Source organism: Symphalangus syndactylus, chromosome 1 (genome assembly GCF_028878055.3).
Source record: "Symphalangus syndactylus isolate Jambi chromosome 1, NHGRI_mSymSyn1-v2.1_pri, whole genome shotgun sequence".
NCBI classification, from domain to species: domain Eukaryota; kingdom Metazoa; phylum Chordata; class Mammalia; order Primates; family Hylobatidae; genus Symphalangus; species Symphalangus syndactylus.
In genome coordinates, this window is record NC_072423.2 from 64,900,068 (window position 1) to 64,912,490 (window position 12,423).

General features: G+C 39.6%; 1 non-coding gene across 1 annotated transcript; it reads right to left on the minus strand.

Annotated features, from left to right (window-relative positions):
- Positions 1 to 3,721: 3,721 nt before the first annotated feature.
- LOC129461201 (U6 spliceosomal RNA) lies at positions 3,722 to 3,825 on the minus strand. Its single transcript, XR_008650422.1, has one exon. It is a non-coding gene; the product is annotated as a U6 spliceosomal RNA (small nuclear RNA).
- Between the last annotated feature and the right edge of the window lie 8,598 nt (positions 3,826 to 12,423).

Here is a 12,423-nt window from a genome sequence, read left to right on the forward strand (position 1 = left end):
CCATGGAATACTATGCAGCCATAAAAAATGATGAGTTCATGTCCTTTGTAGGGACATGGATGAAACTGGAAACCATCATTCTCAGCAAACTATCGCAAGGACAAAAAACCAAACACTGCATGTTCTCACTCATAGGTGGGAATTGAACAATGAGAATACATGGACACAGGAAGGGGAACATCACACACTGGGGACTGTTGTGAGGTGCGGGGAGGGGGGAGGGATAGCATTAGGAGATGTACCTAATGCTAAATGACGAGTTAATGGGTGCAGCACACCAACATGACACATGTATACATATGTAACAAACCTGCACGTTGTGCACATGTACCCTAAAACTTAAAGTGTAATAATAATAAAATTTAAAAAAAAAGACTTTAAAACTTCAAAAATACATATTATAATATTTAGGGTAACCATTAAAATATAACTATAAAATAATGCATAACAAGTTAATCAAAGGGGAAAATGGAATTTAAAATATTGAATTAGCTAAAAGAAGTAAGAAAAAGAAATATACAGGACTAAATAGAAAACAGTAAGATTATAGATATAAATTCAACTATATCTACAATTACATTAAATGTAAATAGATTAGGTGTTCCAACTAAAAGACTAATTTGTAGATGGGATTTTATAAAAGAACTACAGTTTGTGTTTTGCACAATTACTATATGTACACTTTTCAGTTAGCACAGTTTAGTTAAATACACCAATACCACAACATCATGGCTTAGATTTCTGTTACCGTGGAATATTAACTGTAAGTGATTGCATAAAATACAAACTTTGCAGCTGTCTCTCCAGTCTACAAATCAATACACAAATAACAGGCATATGATGATTACTGACAATCTACATCCTTCTTTCCAACTCTACTAGTGACTGGCCAAAGCAGATCTGTTACTCAGTTCACATGCAGACAGCAAAGAATGTCATTTTGTTGCCTCCTCGTCTCCCAGTGGTAAACCCAAGTGACGCTTTACAAAAATGGATAATTGAAACAGGTAATTTAGCCTCTAAGATAAAAGTTCGCTAAAGCAATGAAAAGTGATAATGCTGGAAGTGAAAATCAAATAGAATATAAATGGGGTTATAGAAGAAATAGGTGAGCATGGAGTTCCCATTTACCTCCTCCCCCACATGCATGACCATGGGAACATTGACACTGCCACCGTAAGAGAAACTATAGACAGCCAGAAGAACTCAGTGAAGGTGGCCTGATCAACATAAACGAGGAAAGTAGTGTGACAAAAAGGATGAAAATGACCTGAAGAAAGCAATGAAGGCAAAAAAATTCACATTAAAGGGACTCTGGGAGATATTTTATGACATTGAAAGCACAAAGATGACATGTTGGAAGCTGATCAGACTTAGAAAGGAGTATGACAATTTGCCAAAGAACAGAAAAAAATGCTTGCTGTGTATGGTATGTTATACAAGAAGCCAAGCATGGTTCAAACTACGCTTGGCTTTGGTTTTTCTTAGAACAGTTTTAGGTTTACCAAAATATTGAGCAGATAGTACCAAGAGTTACTGTTTATCCCCTTCCCCATATAGAGTTTTTTTAAATTATTAACATCTTGCATGGGTGTGGTACATTTGTTACAATGGATGAACCAATATGAACACATTATTATTAACCGACACTCATAGTTTACATTAGGCTTCACTCTTTATGTTGTACAGTTCTATGGGTTTTAACAAACGCATGATGTCTTGTATGATATGTATGATACCATTACAGTATCACAGAATTGTTCCACTGCCCTAAGATTTCTCTGTGCTCAGCCTCTTCATCCCTTCCTACTTCTACCTGAACTTCTGGCAATCACTGGTCTCTTTACTGCCTCCATAGTTTTACCTCTTCCAGTATGTCATATAATCGGAATCAGAACCATATGCAGCCTGTTAACCTAGTGCCCTTCACTTAACGATATGTATTTAACAATCTTCCATGTCTTCATTTTTTTCAGTCTCGCTCTGTAACAGGCTGGGGTGCAGTTGTGTGATCTTGGCTCACTGCAACCTCCGCCTCCCGGATTCAAGCCGTTCTCCTGCCTCAGCCTCCCAAGTAGCTGAGATTACAAGCACGCGCCACCACACCCGGCTAATTTTTGTATTTTTAGTAGAAACAGGGTTTCACCATGTTGGCCAGGCTGGTCTCGATCTCCTGCCCTTGTGACCCACCCGCCTCAGCTCCCCAAAGTGCTGGGATTACAGGCCTAAGCCACCACACCCAGCCATTCCATGTCTTTTTATGGCCTGATAACTCTTTTTTCAATCTGACATTTATTTTTAAATATTGATACATATTAGATATACATATTTTCAAGGTGCATATGCTAACAGGATACTTTCATATAATTACATAGGAATATTCATCACCTTAAATATTTATCTTTTCTTTATGCTAGGAATATTTGAGTTAATCTCTTCTAGCTATTTTGTTGTTGTTGTTGTTCTTTTTTTAAGATGCAATCTTGCTCTGTTGCCCAGACTGGAATGCAGTAGCACAGTCTCGGCTTACTACAATCTCCACCTCCTGGGTTCAAGGGATTCTCCTGCCTCAGCCTCCCGAGTAGCTGGGACCACAGGTGCCCACCACCACGCCCGGCTAATTTTTTTAATTTTAGTGGAGATGGGGTTTCACCATGTTGGCCAGGCTGATCTTGAACTCCTGCCCTGAGGTGATCCTCCTGCCTTGGCATCCCAAAGTGCTGGGATTACAGGCATGAGCCACCGTGACCAGCTTTCTTGTAGTTATTTTGAAATGTACAACCAATTAATGTTAACCCTGCTATCAGTATAGCCACCCTACTGGTCTGTTGAATACCTGGTCTTTTTTTTTTTTTTTTTTTTGAGACAGAGTTTCACTCTTGTCGCCCAGGCTGGAGTGCAGTGGTGTGATCTTGGCTCACTGCAACCTCTGCCTTCCAAGTTCAAGCGATTCTCCTGCCTCAGCCTCCTGAGTAGCTGGGATTACAGGTGCACACCACCACACCTGGCTAATTTTGTACTTTTAGTAGAGACGGGGTTTCACTATGTTGGCCAGGCTGGTCTCGAACTCCTGACCTCAGGTGATCCACCTGCCTCAGCCTCCCAAAGTGCTGGGATTACAGGCATGAGCCACCATGCCTGGCCGAATACCAGGTCTTATTTCTTCTAACTAAATGTATTTTCAGGGGAGGGTGAAGACAGGTTTAAAAAAAAAAAAAAAAAAACGTCGATTAATGAGTACAAAATAATTGAATACAAAATAATATTCTCACATAATTAAGAATATTATTTCTGAATAATATTCCATCCTATACATTTACTATAGTTCCTTTTTTTCAGGCTTAATTCACTTTATTTTTCTTGTATAAAAACCCTATGTTAAAAATATGGAATGTGGGCCGGGCGCGGTGGCTCACGCCTGTAATCCCAGCACTTTGGGAGGCCGAGGCGGGCAGATCACGAGGTCAGGAGATCGAGACCATCCTGGCTAACACGGTGAAACCCCGTCTCTACTAAAAATACAAAAAATTGGCCGGGCGAGGTGGCAGGCGCCTGTAGTCCCAGCTACAAGGGAGGCTGAGGCAGGAGAATGGCGTGAACCCCGGGGGGCGGAGCCTGCAGTGAGCCGAGATCGCGCCACTGCACTCCAGCCTGGGTGAAAGAGCGAGACTCTGTCTCAAAAAAAAAAAAAAAAAAAAAAAAAAAAAAAAAAAAAAAAAAAAAAAATATGGAATGCTTCATGAATTTGCATGTCATCTTTGCACAGGGGCCATGCTAATCTCTGTATCTTTCCAATTTTAGTATATATGCTGCTGAAGCTAGCACCTACAGCTTCTTTAACCATTCACCTATTGAGGAGCATCATGGTTGATTCTAGTTTTTTGCAATTATGCTTTTAGTTTTTGGGGCTACCAACATTCATGTGCAGGTTTTTGTGTGGATGTAAGTTTTTCAGTTTATTTGGGTAAACATCCAGGAATATGATTGCTAGATTGTATGGTAATATTGTGATTAGTTTTATAAGAAACTGCCAAATTGTCTTCCACAGAGGCTGTACCATTCTGCACTCCCACCAGCAATGAATAAGAGTTTCTGTTGCTCCACTTCCTTGCCAGCATTTGGTATTGTTCATTCTTTGGATTTTACAGCCATTCTAATAGGTTGGTGGTACTATCTCATGGTTTAAATTGCAATTCCATAATGACATTGGTTCTGAGCATCTTTTCATATGCTTCTTTGTCATATATATAGATATACATATGTCTATATCTTCATTAGGGAGGTTGTCTGTTCAAACCTTTTTGCCTATTTTTTTTGGAAACAGAGTCTCACTCTGTCACCCAGGCTGGAGTGCAATGGTGCAATCTCAGCTCACTGCAACCTCCACTTCCCGGGCTCAAGCGATACTCCTGCCTCAGCCTCCCGAGTAGCTGGGACTACAGGTGCCCGCCACTGCATGCAGCTAATTTTTGTATTGTTAGTAGAGATGGGATTTCACCATGTTGGCCAGGCTGGTCTCAAACTCCTGACCTCAAGTGATCTGCCCGTCTCAGCCTCCCAAAGTGCTGGGATTAAAGGTGTGAGCCACTGCACCTGGCCGCCTATTTTTTAAATTGGGTTCTTCATTTTGTTATTATTCAGATTGAAGAGTTCTTTGTACATTTTGGATGTCTTTATTAAGTGAATTTTGCTAATATTTTCTTCCAATCTATGGCTATATTTTAATTTCCTTTTATTCTTTTTAACCTTTTTTTTTTTTTCGACTGGGCCTTGCTCTGTTGCCCAGGCTGGTCTCAAACTCCTGGTCTCAAGTGATCCTCAGCCTCTCAGAGTGCTAGGACTGGCATGAGCCACTGTGCCCAGACTCTTTTCATGGTCTTGACAATGCCTCTTACAGAACAGAACTTCTAAATTTTGATGAAGTACAACTTATCAGGCTTTTCTTTCGTAGATAATGCTTTTGGTGTTGTATCTGAAAACTCATAACCAAACCCAAAGTTACCTAGATTTTCCCCTGTGTTATCTTCTAGAAGATTTATATCTTGGCATTTTACAGTTAGGTCTATGACTCATTTTGAGTTAATTTTTGTGAAAGGTGTAAGACCTGTGTCTAAATTTTTTTTTTTTTTTTTTTGCCTGTGGATGTCCAGTTGTTTCAGCACCATTCTTGCAAAAACTATCCTTTCTCCATTTAATTGTCTTTGCTCCTTGTTAAAGACCTGTTGACTATACTTCTCTGCAGAGTTCATAGAAATAAAGTTAAAAAGAAAAACAAAAAGTCTGGGTGTTGTGGCTCACACCTGTAATCCCAGCACTTTCGGAGGCTGAGGCAGGAGGATCACAATGTCAAGAGGGTGAGGCCATCCTGGCCAACATGGTGAAACCCCATCTCTACTAAAAATACAAAAATTAGCTGGGCATGGTGGCGCGTGCCTGTAGTCCCAGCTCCTTGGGAGTCTTGAGGCAAGAGAATCGCTTGAACCCAGGAGGTGGAGGTTGCAGTGAGCCAAGATCGCACCACTGCACACTCCAGCCTGGGCGATGGAGACTCTGTCACAAAAAAAAAAAAAAAAAAAAAAAAAAAAAAAAAGATCTGTTGACTATTTGGGTGGGTCTATTTCTGGGCTCCATTTCTTTTTTGAAAAAAAAAAAAAAAGAAAAGTTAGGCTGGGCGTGGTGGCTCATGCCTATAATCCCAGCACTTTGAGAGGCCAAGGCAGGTGGATCACCTGAAGTCAGGAGTTCGAGTCCAGCCTGACCAATATAACGAAACCCCATCTCTATTAAAAATGCAAAAATTAGCCAGGTGTGGTGGTGTGCACCTGTAGTCCCAGCTCCTCGGGAGGCTGAGACAGGAGAATTGCACCCAAGAGGCAGAGGATGCAGGGAGCCAAGATCACACCACTGCACTCCAGCCTGGGCGACAGAGCGAGAGTCTGTCTCACAAAAAAAAAAAAAAAAAAAAAAAAAATGAGGTAAAATATACATATAAGATTTACTATCTTTACCAATTTTACATGTATAATTCAGCGGTAATAGTATATTTATATATCTTTTCCCCTTCATCGCCCCGCTTTTCACCTCCCCTTCCCCACCTCTGGCAACCACCAATCTAACTCCTTATGTCATGAGATCCACTTTTTTAGCTCCCACATGTGAGTGAGAACATTGGGATATTTGTCTTTCTGTACTTGGCTTATTTCACTTAACATAACGGCCTCCAGTTCCATTCATGCTGCTGCAAATGACAAAATTTCATTGTTTTATGTTTGAATAATAGCTCATTGTGTATATATGCCATCTTTTCTTTATTCACCCATTGATGGGTACTTAGGTTGATTCCATATCTTGACTATTGTGGATAGTGCTGCAATAAACACGGAAGTACAGATATGTATTAGTTTTCTTTCTTTTGGGCATATACCCAGTAGTGGAATTACTGAATCATATCAAAGTTTTGTGTTTAGTTTTTTGAGGAACCTCTATACTGTTCTCCATAATGGCTGCACTAATTTACATTCTCACAACAGTGTTTGAGGCTTCCCCTTTCTCCCAGCATTTATTTATTTTTTGTTTTTTTGAGACAGAATCTCGCTCTGTCACCCAGGCTGGAGTGCAGTGGCATGATCTCAGCTCACTACAACCTCCTCTGAACTCAAGCAATCTTCCCACCTCAGCTTCCTGAGTAGCTGGGACACAGGTGCATGCCGCAAAGTCTGGCTAATTTTTGTATTTTTAGTAGAGATGGGGTTTCACCATATTGCTCAGGCTGGTCTCAAACTCCTGGCCTCGATTGATCTGCCCACCTCGGCCTCCCAAAATGCTGGGATTACAGCCCTGAGCCACCACACCCAGCCACCAGCATCTGTTATTGCCTGTATTTTTTATACAAGCCATTTTACTAGAGTTAGATGATATCTCATTGTGGTTTTAATTTGCATTTCTCTGATAATTGGTGATATTGAGCATTTTTTCATATACTTGTTGGCCATTTGTATGTCTTATTTTGAGAAATGTCTGTTTAGATCTTTTGCACATCTTTTAATGAAATTGTTTTTGGTTTTTTGCTATTGAGTTGTTTGAGCTCTTTATATATTCTGGTTATTAATCCCTTTTCAGATGTATAGTTTGTAAATGTTTTATTTTGTTGATGTCTGTTCACTTTGTGGACTGTTTCCTTTGCTCTGCAGAAGCTTTTTAGCTTGAAGTAATCCTAATAGTATGTTTTTGCCTTGATTGCCTGTGCTTCTGAGGTATTACGCAAGAAATCCTTGCTCAGGCCAATGTCTTGGAGTATTTCCCCAATGCTTTCTTCTAGCAGTTTCATAGTTTCAAGTCTGGGATTCAAGTGTTTAATTCGTTTTTGTTTTATTTTTGTGTATGATAAGAGATAGGGGCCTAGTCTCATACTTCTGCATATAGTTATCCAGTTTTCCTAGCTCCATTCACAGAAAAGATTGTCCTTTCTACATTGTAATTTCTTGGCACCTTGGTTGAATATGAGTTGGCTGTAAATGTATGGATTCATATCTGGGTTCTCTATTCTGTTCCATTGGTCTATGTATCTGTTTTTATACCAGTATCATGCTGTTTTGATTACTATAGCTTTGTAATAACTTTTGAAGCCAGGTAGTGTAATGTCCCCAGCTTTGCTCTTTCTGTTCAGGATTTCTTTGGCTATTTGGTCTTTCGTAGTTCCATACACATTTTAGGATTGTTTTTCTATTTCCATGAAGAATGTTATTCATGTTTTGATAGAAATGGCATTGGATCTGTAAATTGCTTTGGGGTACTATGGTCACTTTAAAAATATTCTTCCAACCCATGAGCATGGAGTGTTTTCCCATTTGTGTGTGCGTATGTGTGTCCTCTTCTATTTCTTTCATCAGTTTTATAGTTTTCCTCGTATAGATCTTTCACTACTTTTGTTAGATTGATTCTTAGGTATTTTATATTTTTTGTAGCTGTTGTAAATAGGATTACTTTTTTGATTTTCCAGTTTGTTTGCTGTTGGCATATAGAAATGCTACTGATTTTTGTATGTAGATTTTGTATTCTGCAACTTTCCTGAATTCATTTATCAGTTCTAACATTTTGGTGAAGATTTTAGGTTTTTCTAGGTATAAGATCATGTCGCCTGTGAACAAGGCTAATTTGATGTCTTCCTTTCCAATTTGGATGCCCTTTATTTATTTCTCTTGCCTAATTGCTTAGCCTTTAATTTTTCTCCATTCAGTACAATGTTTAGCCATGGGTTTGTCATAGATGGCCTTTATTATTTTGAGGTATGTTCCTTTAATACCCATCATAAAGGGATGTTAAATTTTATCAAATGCTTTTTCAGCATCTATTAAAATAATCACGATTTTTATCCTTGATTCTGTTAATGTGATGTATCATGTTTATTGACTTGTGTATTGTATGGCAGATGCACCTGACAGCAGTAACTTAAGCATACCCTGAGAATGACCCTGTGGTCTAAGAAGAATGTGTGCTCAGAGTTCCAAGCTAAGGAATCTAGTAGTGGCTAATCCAGAGATTCACTTCTTATGAAGGACATTGAACCCCTCTGCCCATTCCTTGGAACATAGGACGTGCAAGGAAACAAGGCCCCTTTTCTGGGTTAAATGAAGTTTGCTAGGTTGGTGTTGCTACGTGAAAATGCCATATAAACTGTATGCTTTTTACAAACAGTAGCAGTGCTCCTGTCCACCCTGTCACCTCTGGACTGCCTTGTATATAAGTCCTCTGTAAACCCTGCCTCGTTTACTGGCTCCAGGTCTCTTCTGGGCCTCTCAGACACGATGCCATCTCTTTTGGAGTCAGTAGGGGTCTGGCATGATGCATATGTTGAACCATCCTTGCATCCCTTGACCATGGTGAATGATCTTTTTAATGTGGTGTTGTATTTTGTAATATTTTGTTGAGGATTTTTGCATCTATGTCCATCAGGGATAATGGCCTGCAGTTTTCTTTTTTTATTGTGTCCTTGTCTAGCTTGGGTATCAGGGTGATATTGTTTGACTCTGCAACCCCACCCAAATCTCACCTTGAATTGTAATAATCCCCATGTGTCAAGGGCAGAACCAGGTGGAGATAATTGAGTCATGGGGGCAGTTTCTGCCATGCTATTCTCATGATCATGAGTGAGTTCTCATGAGAGCTGATGATTTTATAAGGGGCTTCTCCCTTTGCTCGGCATTCATTATCTCTCCTGCCACCCTGTGAAGAGGTGCCTTCCGCCATGATTCTAAGTTTCCCGAGGCCTCCCCAGCCATGCGGAACTGTGAGTCAATTAAACCTCTTTGCTTTATAAATTACCCAGTCTTGGGTATTTCTTCATAGCAGCGTGAGAACAAACTAATATACAAGGTAATGCTAGCCTGATAGAGTTTGTTTGGAAGTATTCCCTCCTTTTCAATTTTTGGAAGAGTTTAATTGGTATTAATATTTCTTCTGAATGTTTGGTAGAATCCACCAGTCAAGCAATCAGGTCCCTGGGCTTTTCTTTGATGGGAGATTTTATTGGGGTTTCAATCTCATTACTTGTTATTGGTCTGTTCAGGTTTTCTACTTCTTTATGGCTCAATCTTGGTAGGGTGTATGTGTCCAGGAATTTACCCATTTCTTCTAGGTTTTCCAATTTGTTGGCATATCATTATTCATAATATTCTCCAGTGATCCTTTGTATTTATGTGGTTTCAGATGTTATATTACCTTTCTCATTTCTTATTTTATTTGGGTCTTCTCTCTCTTTTTTTAGTTTAGCTAAAAGTCAGTCAATTTTATCTTTTCAAAAAAACAACTTTTCATTTTATTCAACTTTGTTTTTTTCCTAGTCCCAATTTCATTTATTTCTGTGCTGATCTTTATTATTTCTTTCCTTCTACAAATTTTGAGTTTGGTTTGTCTTTTCTTTGGGAAATTTAGTCCATTTACATTCCATGTTATTATTGATAAGAACTTACTATTGCCATTTTGTTCTTTGTTTTCTGGTTGTTTTATAACTTCTCTCTTCCTTTCTTCCTTTCTTTGTGGTTCATTTTCTTTCTGGTTAAAATTTTGTTGTTGTTTTTTTTTTTTTTTTGAGACAGAGTTTCACTCTTGTTGCCCAGGCTGGAGTGCAGTGGCGTGATCTCAGCTCATTGCAACCTCTGCCTTCCGGTTTCAAGTGATTCTCCTCAGCCTCCCGAGTAGCTGGGACTACAGCTGCCTGCCACCACACCCAGCTAATTTTTGTATTTTTAGTAGAGATGGGTTTTCACCATGTTGGCCAGGCTGGTCTCAAACTCCTGACCTCGTGATCCACCCACCTCGGCCTCCCAAAGTGCTAGGATTATAGGCATGAGCTACTGCACCTGGCCATATGTTTTAATTTATTGCTAAATTAAAATAAAAATGAATAAATAAAAATTAAAAATGTTTTTTTTCTATGAAGATCTTCTATTAACACTTCTGGTAAGGCCAATCTACTAGCACCAAATCCCTTCAATATTTGTTTCTCTTAGAAAATCTTTACTTCTCCTTTACTTTTGAAGGATAATTTCACTAGATACAGAATTCTTATTTGGTACTTTTTTTCTTTCAACCTTTTAATTATTTCCTTTTATTCTTCTTGTTTGCATAGTTTCTGGAGAAGTTCAATATAATACTTATCCTTGCTCCTCTATCAACAAGGCCCCTCCCCAACACCCCAACCCCACCTGGAGTTCTTTCATGATTTTTTCTGTCTTTGATTTTCTGTACTTTGAATATGAGATGGTAATGTTTTGACTTTTGGTATTTATCCCGGCTGGTATTCTCTAAGCTTCCTGGATCTGTGGTTTGGTGTCTGTCATTATCTTTGGGATATTCAGTCGCTATTGCTTCAAATTTTTTTAATCTGGCTGGGCGTGGTGGCTCATGCCTGTAATCCCAGCACTTTGGGAGGCTGAGGCAGGCAGATCACCTGAGGTCAGGAATTTGAGACCAGCCTGGCCAACATGGTGAAACTCCGTCTCAACTAAAAATACAAAAATTAGCTGGGCATGGTGGTGGGCACCTGTAATCTCAGCTACTCGGGAGGCTGAGGCAGGAGAATTGCTTAACCTGGGAGGTGGAGGTTGCAGTGAGTGGAGAGCACACCATTACACTCCAGCCTGGGTGACAAGAATGAAACTTCATCTCCAAAAATAAATAAAATATTTAAAAAGTCTTCTGGCATTCCCATTTGTAGCATTTTTTATTTCAAAAATCTTTTGATTCTTAGAGCTTCCATCTCTCTGCTTATATTATCTTTTTTTTTTTTTTCTTGCTCTGTTGCTCAGGCTGGAACACAGCAGCACAATCAAAGCTCACTGCAGCCTCGAACTCCTGGGCTTAAGTGATCCTTCTGCCTCAGCCTCCTGAGTAGTTAGGACTAGAGGCACATGCCACAATTCATGGCTTTTTTTTTTTTTTTGTAGAGACAGGGTCTTTCTGTGTTGTTAAAGCTGATCTTGAACTCCTGGCCTCAAGCAATCCCCCTGCTTGGGCCTCCCAAAGTGCTGGAATTACCTGAATTGTCCACTTTTTTCATCAGAGCTCATAGCATATTAATTGTTGCTGTTTTAAATTCCTTTGATAATTCCAAAATCTTTGTCATGCTTGCTGGTTCTGGTTTCCCTATTAAATTAGGGTAACCTCACCTATAGAAGTATTTCCCTTTCTTTCTGTCAGTGTCATACTCTTAATGTTTTGTGGAAAGAAAGAACACAGACAGGAGGGAAGACAATACTTTCAAATATATGAAAAATAATGAATATATTATGTTGGAAATCTGCCTTTCAGAAAGCTGCTCTAACTGTAAATGCAGAGCCCTAGCATGAAGTGGTACCTGCAGCCTGAATGCATCGCATCTGAGTTATGGGCAAAGGCAGCACTGCCTGATGGCCTCCTTCCCACGTCATCTCCTCACCGATGATCTCTTACAGGTCTGGTCTTCCATTTTCAGATAAGGTCTATCATTTTTTTGTCCTTAATAAGATAAAAATGAATTCATCGAGTTTTATAATAAGGGAAAAACTATTTGCCAAATGAAATTCTTCAACAAATCATTTATCTGAGAAATTATTCTTGGTGTTCTATTTTATCTGTATACTCATTATATCTTATAAACGCCTATGCACCCTTTACATGTTTTGGGTTTTCTGTTGTTGTTTTTAAGAGACAGGGTCTCACCCTGTCACTCAGGCTGAAGTGCAGTGGTGTAATCTCGGCTCACTGCAGCCCTGACTTCCCGGGCTCAAGCGATCCTCCCACTTTAGCCCCCCAAGTAGCTGGGACTACAGGTGTGTGCCACCATGCCTGGCTAACTTTTGTATTTTTTGTAGAGACAGGGTTTTGCCATATTGCCCAGGCTGGTCTCGAACTCCTGAGCTCAGGCAATCCACCCACTTCAGCCTC